The following is a 25,035-nucleotide window of genomic DNA, read 5'->3' as shown; positions in this document are numbered from 1 at the left end:
GTTTCTCTTGGAGACTCAAGGCCATTCCTCGAGATTACTCTGCAACCCTTCCCACAGGCAAGGAGGAGAGAGAGAGAGAGAGTTATGTTGCTGCCTTGGGGGCCTGAGGGTGGGTGGGTCGGTGGGTGGGTGGGTGAAGATAGGCACAGTGGCTACCAGACAGGCCGACGGGCTAGCATAGTGCAGTGCCAGCGGGGCAGCGAGGGGGAGGGGCTAGTGGGCGGCGAACAGAGAGACGGAAAGAGAGAGATGGCGGGGTGTGCTGGGCACAACAGGCGAGGCGAAACAGGGGGTGATGGGCAGCGGGCGCCCAGGGGGAGAGATATTAAGCGTCTACTAAAGAAAGGGAGGGTGGGGGGAAGGGAAGCAAACGGAAAATGGGGGGAACAAGGGGGTGAGCAGGAGCGAAGCGAACAGAATGTGGAGCAAACAGGGGGGGAGAGATGAGGGGTAGCAAAGATAGAGGAGAGAAAGCAGGTAGGTTCGAAGAGAGAGAAAGAGGCGCAGGTGGGGTTTCAATGGTGGAAGAGCTGGCAGGTGGGAAGAGAGAGAGCTTGAGAGAGAAAGAAAGAAAGAAAGATATATTAACATCTACGAGAGGCCAAAGTCGGCCTATGAGACAAAAAATAATACAACTGTGTTCTTCCGGTCAGCGGAAGAAAAGGAAAAGAAAGAAAAGAAAAAGTGTGCATGTGTCTGGATACAACTGTGAATCATCATGGATCGGTGGAGCCCATATACAAACAATATAAAGGGGGTTGGGGATGCGGACGGAGTGCTAAGGCAAGAGAGAGAGAGAGAGAGAGAGAGAGAGAGAGAGAGAGAGAGAGGGAGAGGCTAGAGCCTAGGTCCTAGAGGAGGGGATTGGGTAGGGAGAGCTTGAGAGAGGGAGAGAGGTAGGGGGGAGAGAGAGAGAAAGAAAGAAAGAAAGAAAACTGTATTAACGTCTACTAGAGGCCGAACTTGACCTATGTGACAAATCAATGTACAACTGTCAATGTCCTTTGAATGTCCAGAAAAAAAAAAAAGGGACAAAATGAACATGAAATTAACTATGAAAGTGCTGAGCTAGTGGGGGGGTGTGGGGGTGTGATGGATGGAGCACTCCTGCTAGAGGCTCAGTATGCAACCTATATGCGTAGGGTATACAAGATTGCAATGCAGATCTGTCTAGCTCCAACCAATACCATAATGGGGGCGTAATATGTGATACATAGGCGATGGCGAGGCAAAAATACCTCGGAGCATGATCTCCGGGTGTGAGTGTAAGTAAGCTAGCTGCTCTTGGATATGGTGCTGATGTCGAGCCCGTATCTCTGTGATCTCCCTTTGATGTAGTCTGGGAGTCTTGTGGCGTGGTGCTCTTGGTCTCCGTCTGGCTCAGAGATCCGCAGAGAGAGAGAGAGAGAGAGAGAGAGAGAGAGAGAGAGAGAGAGCTTGATTGAGGCTTGAGCCTTAAGACAGAGAGAGAGCTTGAGAGAGACTCGAAAGCATGAGAGAAATGAAATGAAATGATATATTAATGTCTTCAAAAGGCCAAAATGACCTATGAGACCAAAAAGGTTACAACAATTGGTGGATCTGATACAATGTCTGTGTAAGAAAAGCTAAAAACAACTAACTGAAACTGAAATAACTGTGAGGAAAAGTACGGTACTAGGAGCTCCTAATGGATAACATCTGGGAGGAAAACTCCAGCAACAAATAAAACCGGTCTATGGACACATAAAGCGGTAGTTCATTCACAAATAACCTGGACTTACTGAGACACACATTCACAGAATCCTCGCTCCCTCGCTCAACAACACATTGGCCCCGAAGTCCGGCGCCCCTTGCGGTATTTCTTTATTGTTAAAAGGTTGGAAATTACAAAGCACAAGTGCAACAAAGCACTCTACTTGCATCAGCTGAATTTTACAAATTCTAGAAGAAATTTGCCAGCATAACTGCACTAAAACTGTTCCATAACATCTCAGAATGAATCCCAACTGACAGGCACACTTCCATAGGCATCAAACTACCCAATGGAGTCCAAAACATCACAATTCAGCTTGCTGTAATTTTCTGCACAGGCCTGTTTTCAGCTCTATTTTCAGCCCAAAATAACCCTTGTACTGTCCTGGAGGACTTTAACAAAGTCCTACTGCATTTTGGCATCAACCGGGCAACATAACAGCCCAAAAACAGCACCTAAACAGTGCTGAAACAGCATTGTTTTGAAGAGGTTATTACCCTCTTTTGTCCCTGCTTTGGTGTAGGAACCAACTACACCTGTTCCTGTTCAAGGAGGCAACTAGCCTTTGCATATAAGCATGAAATTCACACAATTGTACCTGATTTTATCTGATGATAGCATTTCCATAGTCTGCAAGAGAGAGAAAGAGAGAGAGAGGCTGTGGGGAGCAAGCTCAACCCTCAATTCCTGAGTTGTAGGGCAAGGGAGTGCACCACAAATGCTGGTTTTCCTGCAACAAAACCACACGATGGCTGCAAAATGAGCCTCCTTTTCCAATTTCCCACGCTTCCCTCTTCTCAATGAGGAAAATGTACCAAAATTTGACACTTGGCACATTTTTAAGCCTTTTCCACATGCAATCTTCCAGGCTAAAAATCTCCTGACTGGTTCACATTCTCACAACAGTCCTTTGTCAGCTTTTGGTCCCCTCGACATTCCGCACAAACTGACGCGAACACTTTTCAATTCCGACACTGCCAAAAATAGCAATTCCCTAAATTTTAGGGATGATGTCATCTGCATTCCTTTTGGTCTCCTGACCATCTTTGACCACTATGGTCACTTCAGAATTTGCTTAGAATTCAAGATACATTCACATTTCGGTGGCGGCCACTTACTAGTGTAAACCGGCCTATACCCTCATTCAGTGGCCATGTCCTGGACACTGTCCTTCATCTTTCAGTGCCCATGTCTTGGACACTGTCATTCATCTTTCAGTGCAGTTCTCAGGCTTAGCCAACCATTGGTCCAAAGTCCCACTGGCTGACCCATTCTGACATTGCAATGGCCCAAGCCCTTCCAAGAGATCCCGGGGGAAAGCAACAGCAACCAAAGAGAAAGAAAAGAAAAATATATATATATTTATAAAGAAATGTAAATAAGGAAAAACAACTGCAAAAAGTTTCACCTCCTGGTGACATACCCCCCTCTTGAAAGAAGCAAGCGACCTCGATTGCAAGTCCACATGCAAACGGATGACACATGACGATCACCAGATTCCCCAGGTGATTAGTGTCATCGCATGTATCTCCTGCCAACAGATGACACGGGGCGATGATAGGAATTCCCCACTACCATTTGTGCCATCGCAGGTTCAAGCCTTTCAAATACATGTTTCCGGATGCAACACAGGGCGATAGCATATATCTTGTACTATTAGTGTCACAACATGTAAATCATTCATTTGAAGCGTAACAGATACAACTTCAAAACACTGAAAGTTCATTCATTGATTAAGTCATTGACAACAAATGTCAAAACTGTACATTGCCAAACATATAATACAAATGTACAGGTCATTCAGAATTCAGCTTCAAAAAGCATATTAAGCCACTGCAGGTTCTAACAGGAAGGCTTCCTTGTAAAGTTGCATCAACTGAGGTGAATCAGCCAGTTCAACCTCATCCATCCATTTAGCATCCATTGGTGAATAATTTCTGAATTTTACCAAGTATCTTCTTGCAACTTGTCCTTTCACTTTTCTGTCTTTATGGGCCAAAATCTGCTCAGGAACCAGAATTTCATCCAATTCCTCCACTTCAGGCTGTTCCTCTGGCACTATATCTTCTGGCACATTGCCAATAAAAGGCCTCAAAAGGCTCACATGAAATGCATTATGTATCTTCCAGGTTTCTGGCAATTTCAGCCTGTATGCTACATCACTTATCTTCTCTGAGACTTGGAAAGGACCATAATATCGCATACTCAGCTTAGGAAACAGACGTTCCTTGCCCTTTCTTTTTCTCAGTCGTGCCTTTTCAAAGCGCAATAAGACCCAGTCATTCTCTTTAAACAAGAGCTCTCGACGATGCATGTCAGCAGCTCTTTTCTGCTTAGCTTGTGACTTTTCCAAGGCATATTTGACCTTTTTATACGCTTCTTGCCATCCCTCAATATACCGATCTGCTTCAAATATCTTATCCTTTGTCTGCAGAATGGGAGGTACTTTCTTGCCACCTTCAACAATTTCAAAAGGCGCCTTGCCAGTAGAGGAATGCACTGTATTGTTGTAGGCATACTCTACTAATGGCAAATAATGCTCCCAAGTTGCCTTATGTTCTGACACATAACATTTCAGCAGATCCAAGACAGTAGAGTTAGCCTCTTCAGACTGCCCATCAGTTTGAGGATGAAAAGAAGATGAGAATTTCAAGGTCGTGCCCATATTCTCAAACAATGCTTTCCAAAACAAGCTAGTCATCCTTGGGTCTCTGTCACTGACAATAGACTGTGGCATACCATGGTATTTAAAGATATTCTGCATGAAAATCTTAACCATGTGCTCGGGCTTTATCTTCTTTCTAACAGGAATGAAGTGTGCCTGCTTGCTGAATCTGCATATAATAGTCCAGATTCCATCATTCCCTGTCGTTGTCCTTGGAAGATCAAAAATGAAGTCCATGGCAATACTTTCCCATGGTCTCTCTGGAATAGGCAGTGGTTGCAATAACCCAGGTGCCTTCTGTCTATCAAACTTGACTTTCTGGCATACTAGGCAAGATCTGACATAAACATCAAGATCACGTCTCAAAGCTGGCCAATAAAAGAAAGTCTCAACCGCTTTCACTGTAGCATCAATGCCTCGATGTCCAGCATACGGTGGAGCATGACTTTCTAGCATTACTTTCGGCCTTAACTGCTTAGTCACACATAGCTTTCCATGCATCATGAGAAAGCCGTCTTTCAGAACATAGTGATCATGATGTTGATTATTCATTAGCTGCTCATAGATTCTGGAAAAATCTTCATCACTGGCATAGTGTTCTTTCATATCATCCAATTCCTGGTGATAAGAAATAGAAACAGCTGACACTTGTGGTTTGCGAGACAATGCATCTGCAACCACATTCTTCTTGCCTTCTACATGCACTATCTGAAAATGGAACATCGACAGAAAATTTGCCCAGCGCATGTGTTTTTCTGACAACTTTGCCTGTGTGAGAAAGTATCTGAGCGTCTGATGATCCGTTTGCACAACAAAATCAGCACCAAGTAAATAGTGTTTCCAACTGATAAGTGCATGGATCACAGCTAACAGCTCTTTCTCATAAATCTGATAGTTCTTCTCAGTGTCAGAGAGTATTCTACTCTCATATGCCACGACTCGGCCATTCTGCATCAAGACAGCACCAATGCTGTTCCCACATGCATCACACTGCACAACAAATGACTTAGACAAATCTGGCAATATCAACACAGGATCTGTAGTCATTTTCTGTTTCAGGCATCTAAATGCTGATTTCTCTTTATCTGTCCATTGCCATTTAATAGCCTTCTTTTCAAGCGCATGTAACGGTGAAGCAATCTCTGCAAAATGCCTTACAAATCTGCGGTAGTAAGAGCATAGGCCAAGAAAACTGCGAACATCATGCACAGTCTGTAAATCTGGCCATGAAACGATTGCTTCAATCTTAGCAGGATCCATTGTGACACCATCCTTTGATACAATGTGCCCAAGGAAGTGAATTTCTTTCAGAAAGAATTCACTCTTCTTGCCATTAATGAGCAATCTGTTGTGTTTCAGCTCATTAAAGACTGCTGTCAGATGGTCTCTGTGCTCCTCTTCACTCTTTGAATAGACTATCATGTCATCAAAGAATGTGCCCACAAAGTTTCTGTAAAGGCGGAAAATTCTATCCATCATTCTGTTAAATGTGGCAGGAGCATTTGTCAATCCAAAAGGCATGACTAAGAACTCATAGAGACCAAATGTAGTGCGAAATGCGGTTTTGTGCACATCCTCGGGTCTAATTCTAATCTGATGGTACCCACTCTTCAAATCTATCCTGCTAAACATTTCTGCTCCTTGCAAACGGTCAAGAATATCATCTATGCGCGGAATCGGAAATCTATTCTTGATCGTGTTCTTGTTCAAGGCTCTGTAGTCAATACACATTCGCCATGAACCGTCTTTTTTTTGTACTAGTAACACAGGAGAACAAAACGGGGAACTACTAGGCTGAATTAGTCCCTTCTCTAACAGCTCATTAACCTGTGTCATAATCTCTTTCTGCTGGGCTGCACTAACCCTGTACGGTGGCCTATTGGGCGGACTAGACCCTGGAATAAGATCTATGGCATGATCCTCTGGCCTCTCAGGAGGTAACTCTCCTGGTAAAGACTCTGAAAAGCAGTCTCTGAACGTATCCAAGAAAGCTTTTCTACCTTCGTCTAGTGTAGACAAATCAGTTTCAACTTCATTCACTTGCTTTGCAAAAACCAAGTACGCAGAAAGATGATTTTTCATTACTGAAGTTATAGCAGAAGCAGAAATAACTGGGACAGACTCTCCTTTCAGCTTCACATCCAAAACATGGGTCTTGTCCCTATGTACAATTGTGATTTTCCTGTTGAAAGCATCCAACACTGCATGTTTCCTATGACACCATGGAATTCCCAACAAGACATCACATCCTTCCAAGGGCATGATAAGAAACTCCTCTGTGTCCACATAACTCTGTATATGCATGCGAAGTTTGCCAAGTATAGGAGTGACAGGAACTGAATGCCCAGGGCATGCCAAATCAGCCTGTCCAACTGGTCCCATCTCTTCAGCACGAATTCCCAACTTGGCTGCCAATGCTGGTGAAATAAAGTTGGCTCGAGCACCAGGGTCAAAGAAAATCAGCACTGTAGCATCTCTGATTTTACCCCATGCTCTGCACAATTCTGTAGCATTATCACATGGCTGGTCACCCACCATGTCAGGTACCAATCCTGCACTCGGCATTGTCTTCTTCTTGGGTGGCCATTCTTTATCCTCGGCATCTTTTGCTGGCTGTTGTGGACATTTTGCAGCCATATGCCCTTTTTGTTCACAGATGAAACATTTCCCAGCTTGCATTAATGCCTTTCTCTCTTCAAATGACTTGCCATAGAATGGCCTCTTCTGTCCTTTGCCTTGACCAACACTTTTCTGAGGTTGTGACGGCCAAGTCTTCTTCTCAAATGGCTTCTTTCTATAGAATGGTCTAGGTGGGAAATCCCTCTTCACAAGTGGTTCCTGTTTGCCCTGAGGTTCCTTATTTACTGTGCTCTTAAAGCCACGTGAACCTCCCTGTAGCAATGCATTAGCCATGTTTGCATTCTCAATGAGCTGAGTCATATTAGAAACATTGGTCTTAATGCAATAATCCCTGATTTCTTTGGGCAAACCACAGCAATACTTTTCTATTTGCTCTGACAATGGCACTGTCCTGTAAGAAGTTACTGGCAAGAGTGCATCCCAAAACTTCTTATTATACTCTTCCAAATTTACACAGTTGGCTGCATCAAGTTTGTGCCATGCTGTCATAACATCCACTTCAAAAGTATTTGTAAGCCAGGCAAAAGAGAATTGCTGCTTAAACTGAACCCATGTAGCAGGTGCTTGTCCTTGCATCAACAATGAAGTCCACCACTGCAATGCATTGCCTTTCAAGAAAGTAGCAGCCTTCCGCACCTTAGAAGACTCTGTAAAGTTACCCCCAGTGTATGCTGCATCAAACTGCTGAATGAAAGTCAGCGCTTTCAATTTGTCTTGCATCCCACTGAAAGTCTCAAACTTTACTGCTTGACCTCCTTCTTTGTAATCCTTTTGCACCTTTTCTGCATCAGTCCTTACTGCTTTTTGTCCACTAGGTTGAGAAAATTCAGCCACACTGACAGGTGCTGCGGGCCCCAAAGGTGGACTAAAATAAGTTTGAAATCCGGGCTGCACACCTATATTGGCATAAAGAGGGTTCACAGCTTCCATAGGCATCATTCCTGGTGACCCTCTTGACATCAATCCTGGCAAAACTGTGGGCGGTCTAGCCATGGCCTGGAAAACAGACCCACCACCAAAATAGCCGGGCTGGAAAGCAACGAATGGAGGAATGGTCGACATGACCCTTTGCACATTACTTTCCTGGCCATTAAATGCATGTACCTGTGCCTGTGTAACATGCTGCACTGGATCAGCTGCCACTCCTGGTGTCTGCTCTACATGCTGTGGCATCCTTGGCATTTGTTCCTGTGCCCTCTCAACTGCATGCTGAGATGATTCAGCCTGGGAATCCCCTGTCCTTGACTGCAAATACCTCTTCATCCTGGGATTCTTCACCAATTGTTCAAAGGTACCAACCATGCTCAGGAGCTGCGCATGAAATAAATCCTCTTGTTCTTGTTCTTCCTCTAACAAGGCTGGCTGTACTACTGGCTCCGTCCGAGCAGAGGCTGACACCTGGGCACCTGTCACCTCTATATGCTGTCTGCGAGTAGAGGAGGAACTCTCTTCGGCAGGGAGCTTGCCTTTTCCTTTGTCTGTCATACTGTCAACTGAAAGTTTAAGGGAACCTGTATCCAAAGAAAGAGACCGTACTCTTTCTCACCTGTAATCAGTTGTACCTCACTATGTGTGTCTCCTGTTCACCCAATCCAATCCGTGTCCGGGCTCTTGCAGGAAAGAGGACCCTATCCCGGCAATGGAACCTTAAAACCGGTCTATGGACACATAAAGCGGTAGTTCATTCACAAATAACCTGGACTTACTGAGACACACATTCACAGAATCCTCGCTCCCTCGCTCAACAACACATTGGCCCCGAAGTCCGGCGCCCCTTGCGGTATTTCTTTATTGTTAAAAGGTTGGAAATTACAAAGCACAAGTGCAACAAAGCACTCTACTTGCATCAGCTGAATTTTACAAATTCTAGAAGAAATTTGCCAGCATAACTGCACTAAAACTGTTCCATAACATCTCAGAATGAATCCCAACTGATAGGCACACTTCCATAGGCATCAAACTACCCAATGGAGTCCAAAACATCACAATTCAGCTTGCTGTAATTTTCTGCACAGGCCTGTTTTCAGCTCTATTTTCAGCCCAAAATAACCCTTGTACTGTCCTGGAGGACTTTAACAAAGTCCTACTGCATTTTGGCATCAACCGGGCAACATAACAGCCCAAAAACAGCACCTAAACAGTGCTGAAACAGCATTGTTTTGAAGAGGTTATTACCCTCTTCTGTCCCTGCTTTGGTGTAGGAACCAACTACACCTGTTCCTGTTCAAGGAGGCAACTAGCCTTTGCATATAAGCATGAAATTCACACAATTGTACCTGATTTTATCTGATGATAGCATTTCCATAGTCTGCAAGAGAGAGAAAGAGAGAGAGAGGCTGTGGGGAGCAAGCTCAACCCTCAATTCCTGAGTTGTAGGGCAAGGGAGTGCACCACAAATGCTGGTTTTCCTGCAACAAAACCACACGATGGCTGCAAAATGAGCCTCCTTTTCCAATTTCCCACGCTTCCCTCTTCTCAATGAGGAAAATGTACCAAAATTTGACACTTGGCACATTTTTAAGCCTTTTCCACATGCAATCTTCCAGGCTAAAAATCTCCTGACTGGTTCACATTCTCACAACAGTCCTTTGTCAGCTTTTGGTCCCCTCGACATTCCGCACAAACTGACGCGAACACTTTTCAATTCCGACACTGCCAAAAATAGCAGTTCCCTAAATTTTAGGGATGATGTCATCTGCATTCCTTTTGGTCTCCTGACCATCTTTGACCACTATGGTCACTTCAGAATTTGCTTAGAATTCAAGATACATTCACATTTCGGTGGCGGCCACTTACTAGTGTAAACCGGCCTATACCCTCATTCAGTGGCCATGTCCTGGACACTGTCCTTCATCTTTCAGTGCCCATGTCTTGGACACTGTCATTCATCTTTCAGTGCAGTTCTCAGGCTTAGCCAACCATTGGTCCAAAGTCCCACTGGCTGACCCATTCTGACATTGCAATGGCCCAAGCCCTTCCAAGAGATCCCGGGGGAAAGCAACAGCAACCAAAGAGAAAGAAAAGAAAAATATATATATATTTATAAAGAAATGTAAATAAGGAAAAACAACTGCAAAAAGTTTCACCTCCTGGTGACAACAAAGGTAAGCATCATACACATCACTATCCAAAGATGTCTCTCATCGGTCGATGGCGGATATCCTCAATGTCCTCCATGGTGAGTACTCTGACTGGACGTCTCCCATGCCGTGCTAGTATGGTCCTGATCCTCTGATGTAGTCTCCGCTAGTGTCGAGAGAGAGAGAGAGCTTTTACCATCTGCCTAAGGCCCAGCCACCCACGCTCCAAACGGCTACAGAAACGGGTGGAAAAAATGGATTAAAAAAACTGGCAGAAAAACGGTCAGAAAAACGGGCTGTTTTTTTTTTCTCCAGGGCCGTTTCGCACCCTTACCATTTCGTACGGTACGAAATGACCGTTTTGCTTTGTTTCGCTGAATTGAAACGCTGAACCGAAACAAGATTGGAAAAAAAAACGTTTTGCTTTCGTTTCGTCTCGTCCTGTGCTATACATCCGGTTGGTGCGGTATGCGTCCCATAGACAACTATGTTGACAAGGTGGCTGTGAGAACTAGTTGATAGGATCTCTCTAATTCGGAGGCTTGTTGTATTGTCCTTGGGAGTCTCTAGCATTGTTGAGATTCGAGTAACTAGTGACATGAGAAAGCTATTGTGAGTTTACACCCAATTTGGTGAGGTGAAGAGTAGAATTGGACTAGTTGGTCTGTTCCAGGTGGTTTCATTAGACATGCTTCCTATCGTTTGCATTTGGAGAGTAAGCAGAATTCAGGATTGCTTAGTCGCTTCATTATGGATTGCTTGGAAATGCGAGATGATTGGAGAAGGCAGGCTTTTCAGGCCATGACTATGAGTTAGCTTGAGAGAAATCCCCTTCTATGGGCCACGAGCTCAGAGGTAGGAAGGAGGAAATTTCAGATTTAGGTCTTGCTTTTTTATATTGCAAGCTTTCTTGGTCATGTCATGAGACCTCCACTAGAGACTTACATGGGAATAGATTCTATGTGAGGACAGATTTTGGTGGAAGAGAGAATGTCGAGACAAGGAGAGAAGGTGCCACAATTAAGTCTCAGCTGCACTAGAAGTCGGTTGGGAACTTTTCCTGACAGACTTAGGTGAGAGATTGATTGCTTTTTCCATCTTTGCAGGGAAAGCTCCATTAAATGTGAACAAGGGCCTCATGGTAACTAGAGCTAGTTTTGGTGGAACGAGGAGTTTCTGAAAGAAAGATGCGGAAAAGTAACAGAATCTACTGACTATTGAACCAATTTGGAACAAGGTCTAAATTGAGTCCTTGGTTTGGGTTGCTGACAGAGGGGATCTTGTGATCGAATTGTGGTACTTTTGGGTACATGTTGCAGAGCAATATGGATTTCTTTCCTGCAAATTGGGTTGTGTTAAGGGAACTTTCCTCTCACATGGATGCATCACATTGTGTAACCAACATGGCTTTGAGAGAGAGCCGTTGGCGGGTTGTACAATCAGTGGTATGGTGCAATGATCTATGCATGAGGCGGTAAAGTTGGTACAACTTCCTATCGATGTATGGGTTGATTCAGTTAACTCAGGATTGTACAGGCCTCTACTTTTGTTATCGTGCATGGAACAAAGTGCAAACCGGATAGGTTTGTAGCTCAAAGTCAAGTAGTGACTATTGGCAAGCATTGGCACAAAAAGTTTTGTGCGAGGGATGAACTATGCAGTGGACTGGTCCAAGGTTTGTCCTTAGTGGGACTTGTTAACGATTCAATTTTTTCATTGTATCCAACTCCAACCTTTAAGTTAAGATGAAATTGGATTAATAAGCAAGTTACCTCATAGGGATTCAGTTATTCTAGTAGCGAGGCCACTGTAGGAGTTCCACAGTGGCTTAGGTAAGGGCCAAGGAACTTATGCAGATGCTATGTTGGGATATACGTAAGCTTACAGTTGATTGTCTCCTATATTTTTTATGTTTCCTCCTCCCTCTCCCCCTCCCCCTCCCCCTTCCCCTCCCCCGCACCCCTCAAAAAAAAGAAAAAGAAAAAGAAAAAGAAAAGTTCCAATAATTTACCAAAAAAACAGCCGAAATGGCTAAATATCTGATGGGAGACAAAAAAATGATAGGGGGCTGAGAGGGGCTCGTCCTCGCTAGTTGGCTTCTCGTGGAGGAACTCATACAATGGGGGGGAGGAGGGAACAACCAAAAAAGTGGCATATAAAGCCAAGAAACCTTGCTGTCTCTGACCTTGAGGAAAGGAGTGCTGCTCCAAATCCATAGAAAAGCCTCTCGGTGCTTTTGCATACTGCCTTGAAGCTTCTCCCATTGGCCACGGAGGGTGTGTATGATGTCCCTCCATATGCGCGTGATGGACTCAACGGGTGGCGTGGTAGTGGTCTCGCTGCAAAGCAAGCACGCCAGATGTGCCATGATGTTGTACTGCTAATGATCTCCCACCTCTGACAGGGGCCTGTGGGCCTCCTCCCTACTGGGGTTGTTGATAATGCGGCTGTCATGGTACTGTGATGAGAGAGGAGAAGGGTGGGGTCTTGTCCCATCCCCTCTTATGCCAAGGTCGGTGCTATCTTAGAAGCCCAGGCTACTGTCCCCTATGGTGAAAATGAGGATTTTTTGTATTTTAATATGGTACCAAAAGGTTGCATAAATGCTTGTACATGATGCAGGCCCTTGGTCAGCCCCAGAGGGGTTGACCTGTGGCCTCTACATAACTTCTTCGGATATATGAGACTGATGACTGAAGTATGTACTTGATGCTATGACTACATATGACTGATGTTTATATATTATACTGGAGATGCTGGTCGGCCAGTTATAGTGCTGTTGGCCTGCTACTTCAACAAATAATATGCTGAAACTGATGAATAAATGCTGCGCTTATCTCACTGCTTGTCCTTGTGTAATGCCCTTCACACTGGTGCATGGCCACCTACTGCCTAGACGCCTGGCTGGGTGCCAACGGTTGTAAGATAGGCTGGCTGGGTGCCGACAGGTCATCCAAACACTTCAACTTGATGATGATGCTCAGGATTTGATGCTGATGGTAACGATGATGCTGTAGATGATGATGTTGCTGATGTGGCTGTTGATGATGATGAGAATGTTGTGGATGCTAATGCTGATGATTAGTCGGGGATTAAGACTGTTCTTGCAGATGTTTAGCCCTCGCACGGGCGTGCATGTGACAGGCAATCTCAAAGGCAATGCCGTTGTGTCTTCAGAGGCTGTCCACATCTAGAACAAAGAGCTGTCTGACCTCCAATTGCGAGCCAGGTGCCCACTGCCAAGCTCCTATGTGCTATTTGCCAAAAGAAAAGAGTAATTTTTTGTGTCCAGAAGCTGTTTCACAACCACTTCCAAAAATCACGAAGGTAGTGTGTGGGGAACCCTGTGTTAGCCAGTGTGTTGTTGCTGCCACTGGCCTAGTATCAACCTTTGGCATTTGAATTGTGTAGCCTAGACGGACTGTGTACTCAAAGAAGGGGTTGGCAAGGGCATCCTCGGGGGTGAAGGCATCGTGCCACTATTGTCACAAGTAGGGGACAGGAGCCGGAACTATACTAATAGACCAACACTTCAAAATACCAGACAGAGCATGATAACACAGCGGAAGAACCATAAACAATGTAAATACACCGCATTGAGCTGGACCGGCGGCCCCTCGTAGGAACTTCTGTATTTAGATAGAAGCTTTTACAAGATACCAAGGTGTGGGTGCATATAGCACTGGATTTTCCACAAAGCATCAACACAAATCTTGCCCAGATCTCAATCTAGAGCCAAGATACAAGCATAGCACCAAAAGCCATCCGAAAAACTGTCTCAAAACAGTCCCATAATCAGCCCATAAACTGTCCATAAAACAGCCCAGTACGGAGCCAAAAACAGCCCCGAGCTCCGTGCCAAAACAGTCCCAAAACAGAGCTTTAAATCAGCCCCAGTAGAGCTCGCAAAACTTTCCCAGATTCCTCCAAAACAGTCCCGGAAACAGCCCCCAAATCTGCCCCTGAGACAGTCCCAAAAACAGCCCACAAACCGGCCTTGGTGGTTTTACATGTGTGATTTGGTACAGCCTCTGCACGGCTGTATGGACAGGCTCTAACGGCGGCTGTAGTACGATTGTACCTCTGCCCGACCAGTGAAAGAGAGAAGAGAATATTTTGCAGCCCCTCTGCATGGCCTGTGCAAGGGGAGAGGAGTAGTACAGTTTCTGTACCCTGTGCAGCCAGCGTAAGAGGGTGAGGGAGGGAGAAAGGCGAAGCTGCTGTCTGCATGCCCAGATCTGTACCATCAGCTACTGAAGGTGGATGCGCATGTGACCTTTCTCGAAGGTTCTTCCTTGCTCTTTTTATAAAGTCGACTAGCTCTATTTTTGATGTGCTTTTCTCCCCTTTTTGACGTAAGTGGCTTTGCTCCCAAAAATATCAACTTTATGCTTTTTCTTGGCTTGTACTCCAAGTTTGAGCCCAAAATATCAACTTTATGCTTTACTTGGCTTGTATTCCAAGCTTTAGTGCAAAATACTTACTTTTGTGCTTTTCCCAAGCTTGTTGGCCAAGTTTCAAGTAGGCTCCTCCTTTTGTCCTCCTGTAGATGCACAAAATAATAATATGTCCTGCCCGTCTTTAATGATGTGTGAAAACACTGACTTATAAACATTATAAGTAACTCTAATGATAAAAATCCCATGCTACTCATGTTGTGTGGCCATCTTTTAGGCCAAACTTTGCTGATAAATGCTTTAGCTGTTCCTCACATATGAATGTGAAGTTGCCGAATTAGCTTTGAAGCACTGTCAGCAATTTTCTTAAGTACTCTTCTCTTACACTAGCCTCAAATCAAGCAGTTTTTGCATACAGCAGGAAACACAAGCTTTTTGTAGGCTTCAGACATCATCAAAGTACGGTAAAGAGTATAGTACCTACGTATTGTCGATTGTCAATTAAGTGGCTTTTGGATTTTGAGAAGGCTTACGATAGAGTGGATTGGGACTTCCTTGAGGGTACTCTTAGCCATATGGGTTTCTCTCAGAGATGGATCAGGGGCTTCTTCTATGGAAAATCCCCGTTCACACCTTTGGCTCTACTTAGTATTCACTGGTCAAGATTGGTGAAGGGACCAAATGGTGACAACGACCACTCACCAGGATCCCATTGTATATGCATCAATGGCCAGCCCTTCCATAACCGTTATCTCCAAGAGCTCTCTGTGGCCGCTTTGGTCGAAGGTGGGTCAACATGCCATCTTTGGTCATGAATCCCAATCACTCTCAGCGTCTGTAAAGCACATCTGTGCGAGGTCCTCTGTTGAGGGGTGGGGTGGGGTGGGGTGGGGATTGACTCAATTTCCCCCTGGCCTTATAGAGAAAGTCACGAGGATGCCTCCATTTTGCACCATGGATTGCCATGGGGATATCATGTCTGGTAAAAACCCCTACCCACTCAGGGGGAGGGGGGTCCTGGACTGGTGCGAGCCACTTGCAAGGGATGGAGAAGTCGATGTTGAGGTTGAGTCTGTCTCTACCTCTGATCCCCTTGCGTCTTTGGTAGGAGTTGCTCGAAGGTGAGCCACTCTCCCACTCTCCAAGAGTCTAGGCTAGTCCCTCGCTCAATGTGCCCCATGAGATGTGAGGATGGCAACCAAGCATGTGGCCGTTGGCCAGTAGGAAGCGTTTCAAGGGGTTCTAGACCAGCGGCTGTCTAAGTCTCTCCTCGTGTAGGATTGGGGGAAAGTGGTGAAGAGCAGAACGAATGTGGTCCCAAGCTTGGAAGAGGCTTGCCGTGAATCAATCCTTGAAGGGTGGTTTGTCTCTGCCTCCGATCTGAGCTAGTCTTCTCTCCTGAGCCTCTTGGGGGAGCCGCTTGAAGGTGCGCCACTCTCCACAAGAGACTGGGCCGGTCCCTCACTCAATGCACCCCATGAGATGTGAGGATTACAACCAAGCATGTTGAGGAGGCCCACCGGGTCCTCCCAAAGCTTGATAATCACCCATTGTGCCCTCCTGGAGACTATGGCGCTGGAGGCCACCACAACTGGAAGAAGCTGCTCACTAATTGCTCCCTGGATCCCAGACGGGCCAAAGGCGGGTGACCAAAAGGTGTGGCTCTTGCTGTGCAAAATCTTCCTGCATTTGTGGGTATGACCAGAGCTGGCAAGTGATGCTCCTAAAGAAAGAGAATGTCAATAGAGCCTCCTATTAAGGCTTGCTGTAGCTCCTCACGAAGGACTCCCCACCTAGAGTGGCGCTGCGGGCCACTCAATCCCTTATGTTCCAGGAGACCATCTGCATCAAAGAGGTCTAGCGGGGTGAGATGTGTTTGAGTTGCCCTCCACCAGCAAGGGTTTGGATGGCAAGTAGTCATAGTTTGTTTTGGTGTGCAGACGCCTAAGGTGTTCGCTGATCCTATGCTCCATGTGGGCCCACTCCTCTCTAGCCCGATTGTATGGGTAAATTGGGCTCCAACTAACATTGTATGGGTATCTGTAGGAAGGGGGGAGGGGGACTGCCAGTGATACATGAAGGTAGACGAAAAAGATCACCTCCAAACTGGAGCTCTTGAGCTTGCCGTCCTAGTTCCCAAGCCTTGATCCTCCAAGCTGCATGCGGGCCAAGGACCAAAAGTGTGACAATGTGAGTGAGGCGTAGGTCCCTAATGAGAAAGCTCACTGTCGCTCTGCCCCTACACTCAAGGGGAAGGAGAAGATCATTGCACCACTCTCAGGAGTGGACAATGTGGATTCGTGAAATATGACAGACTCCGAGAGAGGCCAAAGTCTTTGCAGAGGCACCCACATCCACTAGTAAGCATATGGAGAAGCTGCAGTCCACACGCTCCCTATGACTTAGGGGGGATCACTTGGAGACTCTGGTGGAAGGGCTATCAGTGGGGAGGCAACAACCGTCCTTGCTATAGGCTGTAACGAGTGATGTATGAGATTGCGGCGGACAGAACGCAACTGGCGGCTTCTCCCAAGGACAAGGGCTGTCGGCGGCGGTGCTCCAGAGAAGCCGGCAGTGTGAGCCGAATGGGGCGTGCTATGACAGATTCTGCCACGTATCCAAGAGAGAAAATAGAGAGAGAAGATAGACAGAGGGAGAGATAACTTTGCATAGGACACACACACACTGAGCAAGGAACATGCCCCGCCCCCTTTCAAGAATTTATTTACGAACAATCCACGGGCTCGCAAGCTAGGATCAATACATCAATGAATACAAAAGAAAGCAAATATGCCGATGTAGAAACCCAAGTCCTAGTCAATGTCGAGGCATGAGATCTTGATGCCGAGCACACCACGGGAATGGCCCACAAGATTCTCTCACGCGGCTAGTATCAAATCCAACGTACCCCAAGCTTGTAGATGAGGTACACAAGTGACAAGTGTATATGATGTAGCTTATGATATTCAGCAGCAAATTTTGTCGCCCAAAACCGGAGTAGAAACAACCCTAAGAGGCCATACCATAGTAACAAAAAAACCTGTTTCTAGCTTTCAAAACCTTGAAACTTTGAAACGGTTTTTTAAAACCTCGAAACCTCTCCAATACGGCAGTTTCGTCCAAATTTCAGGTTTAGTTCCCCCTCCCACCTCACCTCCGATTTTTCTGGGATTTTTTTACTTTTGTTTTTCTTCCATATCCTCCTCATCACCTTCCTTCCCTCTTCTTCTCTTGCCTCCCTTCTTCCCTTTTCCATCTTCTGCTACTTCTTTCACCTCTTTTCCTCCCTCTTCTTCTTTTCTTCATACACCATCCTTCAATGTCATCTTTCCCAATCTCTACCTTCTCTTCTTCAATTTCTTAAGAGTCCTTGATTGAACCACTTGTGGCATCTAATTAAGCAAAATTGCCATAATGCCTTGCCAAAATAAGGATGGTTCCCTGAGATGTGTGAGAAGACCATTTTTTACACTATGTTTTTAGATGGCTACTTTAAGTTCTTTTAAGTATTTATACTTGATGAAATTATTGATTTTTCGAAACTGCGAATGAAATTATTGATTTTTCGAAACCTCGTGGTTTCTTAGCCGAGGGATGAAACCTTTCGAAACAAAACCCGAAAAAACTTGAAATGAAAAAAAACCTCGGAACATTTCTTGTGACTATGGGCTGTGTCACCAATTTGGTCCCCTCACCAGTCTTGAACAGTGTTTCACACACTGTCTGAACCAAGGTGTGAACGGGGATTTTCCACAGAAGAAAGCTGGAGCCCTTACTAGCAAAGTTTAGCCTTAAAGATGACCACAGAGCATAAGCAACTTGGATTTTATTAATCAAAATTACCTACAAGGATTATAAGTTGGTGTGTTCACACATAATTTAAGTGTGGTTGGGCCTATTACTATTTTGTGTAGGTATATGTGGACAGAAGGAGGCGCCTATGGCAAACTTGACCAACAAGTTTGGGAAAAGCATAAAAATTGTTATTTTAGGCATATTCAGCCACTTTTGGCAAAAAGGGGAGGCAAAAAGGGGAAAAAGCACAAGTATTTTGGGCTGGTCGACTCCTTTAAAAGGGAGGTGAAGGATGCGCATGTAGTAGAGGTGGCGGGAAGCAGTTAGTTTCTTGTTCCCTCTCATTGCTGTACAGTACAGTTTTCTCTCTCAACAGCCTACTGCAGCGGCAGCTTTTCTCTCTCCCCCTCTCGACTCTCTCATACACACTCTGTCTCCCTCAGGCCTCCCATAAGGCTTACACCTTGCTCAAGGGCCAAGGCCTCACACTCTCTCTCTGTCTCTCTCTCTCTCTCTCTCTCTCTCTAGTGCGACCTGCTGCTGTAGTGCGACCTGCTCCCATGGCGCCTTCTCTGTAGCGCGACCTGCTCACGCCACTGCCTTCAGCACACACACTGCATGTTCGCTCCCATGAGGGGCTGCTCTGCTGCTTGTGCTGCCCCCATGCCTTCTATTGGGGCTGCTCACGCTGCACTACGACAGCCATAAGCTCCGTGCGTTTTGTCCCTTCTTATTCTTCTTACTCTTTTTTGCTCCCCGTCCTTGCTCTGCTGCTCGCGCTGCCCCCATTCCTTCTGCTCGGGCTGCTCACGCTGCACTACGACAGCCATAAGCTGCATGCTTTTTGCCCCACAGTGCATAGTCCGCGTCCCTTTGCCCACCCACCCTTGCTCATTTCAAGAAAACACAGTGCATAGTCCGCATCCCTTTGCCCACCCACCCTTGCTCAGGCCCCCAAGGCAACAACTAGGGGGAAATAGCTACAATGAATCTATAGGAGCTGGAGGCATACTTCAAGACAGTGGAGGACAACACCAAGAAGTTATTGGGCGAACAAAAGAAGGTGCTGGACAGGGTCCTGAACCAACATGAAAAGCAGTTGGAAGGCCTCCGCAAGGAGATACAGGGAAAGAACAACAAGATTGAAGAATTGGCAGCACAGGTGAACCACCAAGAGGAGGTGTTTCAGATGTTGAAAGAGACCCAGCTGACAACAAGGAATGCCAGAGGTTGCGCCAATGATAGGGAAACTCCGGGCAGAAATGGAAGCCCTAGATGCTACGGTCAAGGACCATACAATGGAGGAAGGGGAACTGAAAAGCTATGGGAAGAATTGCAGACCACTAAGAAAGATTGGGTGGAGGTGGTGAAGAAGCACAAACCCCCATAGAGCATCATACATGAGACTCTCGAGGAGGAGAAACGCGGGAAGGATAGGGCCCTCCATGTGCGAGTGCGGGGGCTACAGGCGGGGGACTTCCTCCAAGGAGGATGCCATGACGCTTTGCTAGATGCTAGGAGTGGACGGGATTGCACCCCCCCCCCTTTTGCAGATACATGGAGGGCAAGCAAGGATATGACACGAGAGCGGCCCCTCATCATTAGATTCACTGTTGCCACCAGCAGACAGGCCTTAGACAGGCGAGCTGCCCTCAAGGGCATACATGTGTACATGGGAGATAATCTCACTCCAACGCAGGTGGCACACCGGCGTGAGGCGATGGTGACAGTTCATAAGGCCCGTAGAGCAGGCAGGTGGGCTATCTACAGAGATGGTAGGGTCATTATCACTAAGCGCCATCCCAAATAGGGACGTGAGGTCTATGAGACCAAGCACTTGAGGTTAGTAGTATGGAACTGCGATGGCATGTTGTGGTCGAATCCAGGAGGCTTGAGCGAGATTCTCACAGGTAGGGATGCCATTTTTTATACAGAGACTCATCAGAGCCCTGAGAGGGGCTTACCATACATAGCCGAGTATGAGTGGGAGTTAGCTTTTCGAGGCAAGATCCGCACATCAGGAGTACGTGGCTCTGGAGGGGTAGGTGTCTTTTTTAGATCCCATCTTCGACAAATTCTCATCGTCGTTCGGAAGGACGAGGATGCACGGTACCTTTGGGTGTAGCTATAGCTTACCAGTGACAGAGTCATCCACATTGCTGTGTGTTATTTTGCACCACGCCATTCCCCTTACGCCGCACAACATAGCCGGTCACCGTACTTACCATTATATGGGGATATCATGGAGTTCCCACAACGGGGGGAAGTCCTCCTACTCCGGGATTTCAACGCCTGGACGGGATGTCAGCAGGTCCAACTACTCAATCTAGACGACCCTGTCAAACTACAGGAGCTGGACATCACTGACATAGGGCTGCAGAGATCATCACAGGACCGTGAGGAGGTCACAGTGTATGGAAAATTTTGCCATAACCTCCTTTGTATGGCTGACCATTTCTCGATTTTTAACATTCTATTTTCTATTTAAATAGAGCTGGGAGTTGCACATGGTCTCTTTATCTATAAGAGGATGTCCCGATGGCCCTCCTCCTTTGCCCTCACCTCCTTCCCTCACTCGGGAGGTACTAGCACTGTGCACTACCTTATGGGATCTCCGACTTTGGCACACGTTCTCCCCGACTTCTCCATCCCGCCACCCCCCTTTGAAGTTGACCATGCCTACCTCTGTTTTACTCTTACCTGCACACCACCCGTCCCTCCACCACCACCCCCCATCTCACATTACACTCAGGTCCTTTTTGATCACAAGCTTGACCTTGTTTACTCCAACCACATCTACCGCCAACTCCAGGATGCAGAACCTACTGTCCCCCTATCCACCCTCACATCACAGCTCACCACCATACTCCACACATCCGCCACCGCTTCTTTCATCTGCACACGGCCAAGCCACCTTGCGGTTCCATGCCCCAGAACTGTTGGTATGATGAGGAATGCTAGGCCACACGCTCCCGTCTTAAGCATGAGGTACAGATTGGGCAAATCATGAAGCGCCAAGCGCAACGGATTTCTCAACGGCTCACCCAACGCAAGAAATGAGAGTTTTGCGCTCGAAAAGAGGATGAGTTATACCGACTTTTCTTAGGGCCGAATTGCAAAGAGGCCTGGAGGAAACTCCGAGAACATCGCCCTCCCACACCTATCACCTGCTCGGACACATGGTACTCCTATGCACGCTCCCTCTTATCATATCCCCCATCAGCCACCCCTACCCCCACCACCAGATCCCCGTCCCACCACCTCCACCTTCTTCATAAAGGGCATGGTCCTCAAGGCCATTCTTAGACTACGCAATGGGCAAGTCCAGGATCATGAGGGAATCACTCGCGAGTACATGTCGCATACTGATGATACCCTAGCGCCCCTACTAGCCTACATGTTCAATAGAGCACCCTCTTGGTCCACCAACACCATCATCCCCATCCTCAAAGCCGGAGATCCACTTGATCCTAATAATTATAGGATGATCATGATTGCCACACATTGGCCAAACTCTATGGATCAGTGCTAGAGGCGGAGCTCAATTCATTTGTAGAGATCCACGGATGCAGAGCCTCAGGATAGGCTGGCTTTCGGAGGAGCTACTCTACCCTTGACCACATCTTCACCCTCTGTGCCATCATCAAGGAGGGTAGAGCACGACATCAGAGGATTTATTGCTGCTTTGTGGATTTCCACAAAGCTTTTGATACCGTACCCCGAGCCGGCGTCCTACACCGTGTACAGGAGATCAGAGTCCCATCGGACATGGTTTGGAGCATGATCGCCCTCTATGAGTCTGTCACTGGACGAGTGAGAGCCCCAGGAGGTACATCACATGAGATTTCGAGCACTATTGGGGTGAAACAAGGCTGCCCTCTATCACCCCCTTCTTTTTGGCCTCTACATTGATGAGATCTCCAGCTTCATTGACGGATTAGGCGGGGCTGGTCCTACACTGGTAGGCATATTGATCCCCATACTACTGAATGCAAATGACATCGTCCTCCTCTCAGACTCCGGAGGGGCTTCAGAGACAGTTGGATGCCTTACATGACTTTTGCACTCAGTGAGACCTCTCTGTTAACCTTGGTAAAACCAAGGTAATGGTCTTCAATAGCTTTCGCCCCTTCACATCCAGATTGAGCTTCACATATAGAGGGAATCCTGTGGAGATTGTCTCATCCTATGTCTACCTTGGTGTCACTTTCAGTGGCTCACGCTTTACCATGGTTCCCGTAGTAGCACATGCCAGAGTGACACGGGGATATGCAGCCTTGAGCTTACTTGAGCGCCAGTGCTTCTAGGTACATTTCCAGGAGCCAAGGACGAAGGGTTGGCTTTTTGACACCCTCGTCTCACAGGAGCCTTGATGTATGGAGCAGCCTTCTGGGGCCAGATTTATCTGATGAGGATTGGCAGCGACTTGAGTGGCTCCAGGTCGTGATGTTCTCCCGTATGATCCGCAGCAAACCATCAGCCCCACACTAGATTATTCAGGCAGAGTTTGCTGTAGCCCCGATGGTAGTTGATGCACTCTTCCAGATAGTCACATACCTCCATCGCACGAGTCACATGGATCCCCACAAGTATGCGATGCTTGCCCTTGAGTCCTCAAGACACCTAGCACTTGAGGACCACTCTGGAGTATGGTATGCACTAGTTTCCACTTGGTTCTGAGTATATGGGCTCCGCATGGACCGCCTACCCCCCCTTCAATACAGTTGGACTCCCCTTTTCTCCGACTATCTCACGAGGATACCAACCAGGTTATCCGGTTAGATCTTCTCAGCCTCTACACCCATTGCACATGGATCACACCTCCGGGGCTCCCCATGAAGATGCACTTCTACAAAGATCACTTCCTCACACTCGCTGAGGATGGATTCATCCAGCAGCTGGGCTACTTGAGTGTTCACATGTCCCATGCCATGCGGATTGTGATTGGCCAGATACAGGTTTCATCCCATAGCCTCAGAGTGGAGACAGGTAGAGCTAAGCGCTCCTCAGAGCCGGGAGCTCATACGAAGACCCAGAGAGGAGAGGATTTGCCGATTATGCCACACAGAGGTTGAGACGGAGGAGCATTACATATGCTGCTGCCGAGTATACTATGAGATCCGCGGGAGGTTTCAATGTCTATTTCGTGAGGGATTTGGTCCACTCTCCAGGATCATTGACTTCCAGGACCAGCGTTGCCTAGGCCTCTTCTTGCTTGAGCTCCGCAGGCACGGGGACACCTAAATGAGAGGGCTTCGGCCCCAGCCACCCCGCCCCCTCCCTCGCCAGCCAACCATCACCAGTTTCTTCCAGACCGAGGAGGTGGAGGACAATGATATAGTGGATCTTGTGGACCCTGCACAAGCCGCTCCGGATCTACCTTGCCTGATAGGAGTTACCACGGATCGAGCCTCCGCACTCGAGCGTGCCCGATGCCCCCCCCCCCCCCGGTCGGCCACGATCACCTCATCAACTCCAAATCCAGGACATGCTCCACCGCCATCGAGCTACCTTTCCACTTGACATAGCTGAGGGATACCTCTCAGCCATACTCATTAGCCCCATGCTTGATATTTTGGAGAGTGGTATACCATCTACTCAGAGCTGATGTTGCTCTCATGTTTCTATGTGCTTAGTATTTCATGATGAATTTCCATGGATAGTTTTGTATCACCCCAGTGAGATAGCTATGTTTATGTTTTCTTTCGGTTTTATTTTCCATTGCATGATGAGATATGCCATGGACATTATTGTATCACTTTGGTCTCATAGGCCCATTGGGTCTTTAGTAGACGCTTAATATATCTTTCTTGCTCTCTATAGGCTGACTGCAGCAGCAGTTTTTCTCTCTCTATAGGACAGCTTGTTCCTCTCTTTCTCTCTTCCTAGTTTACTGGTCGTATAGAAGGGGGCAGCAAGCGGCAGCTTTTCCACTCTCTTCAGTTTGCTGGCCGTACATCAGGTACAGCCGGCTGTACAGTGGTGCAACATGGGTAGCTCTTCTCCTCTCCCTTGCGCTGGTTGTACAGTGGACAGCAGCCGGTTTTAGCTTTCTCTCTTTTTAGCATGCCGTACAGTGGTACAACAGCCAGGAAGATTCTTTTCTCTTCACCACTCCCTCCGGACCATCGATTTAGGGATTGTGTTTGAGGGTATCAGGGACTGTTTTTGAGAGCTTTTCCGGGGCTGTTTTGCAGAAATTTGGTAACTGTTCTAAGAGCCCTTCTAGGGCTGATTTGAGGCTCCGTTCTGGGGGCTGTTTTGGCATGGATTTCAGGGCTGGATTTGGCACCGTACCGGGCTGTTGTTTGAGGCTGATTTGTACTAGTTGTGGTGTTGATTGGTACCTCGATCTTTGAGCATGTATTTGTTGAGCTTTGTGGAAAATCCGGTGCAGGATTCCACCCGCACCTTGGTTTATTTGTATCAGTTTATTCATTGCAATAAAACAATGCCTATGGGGGGCCGCCATTCCAGCTCAATGTTGCGTTCTCTTTTCTGTTGTTTATGGTTATTCCGCTGCGTCCCAAAGTTTGTTTCAGTACTGTGTTGTTTGTGAGTGTCTCATTTGTTCTGGGGTTTGTTTTCGTAAGTCTAGACCGGTCCCCTATCGGTTTCAGGCCGTACTGGGGAGTATGAACCAGGATAGATCCACGGTAGCACGACAGCAACTGGATGGCGTAGTATGGCAAGTGGCTGCAGTCAGCTGGTGCAGGATGATAA

At 46.9% G+C, this 25,035-nt stretch overlaps 1 protein-coding gene across 2 annotated transcripts in view; it reads left to right on the top strand.

The window, feature by feature from the left end:
• PFT1 (phytochrome and flowering time regulatory protein (PFT1)) overlaps positions 1 to 25,035 on the top strand; it is a 149,743-nt gene that overhangs the window by 98,438 nt on the left and 26,270 nt on the right. The window lies entirely within an intron of this gene.

The sequence above is a fragment of the Cibotium barometz genome, chromosome 15 (assembly GCF_041138505.1).
Source record: "Cibotium barometz isolate CiBa-2024 chromosome 15, ASM4113850v1, whole genome shotgun sequence".
NCBI lineage: Eukaryota > Viridiplantae > Streptophyta > Polypodiopsida > Cyatheales > Cibotiaceae > Cibotium > Cibotium barometz.
The sequence above is the reverse complement of the archived record's forward strand: the minus strand, read 5'-3'. Positions and strand labels throughout refer to the sequence as shown.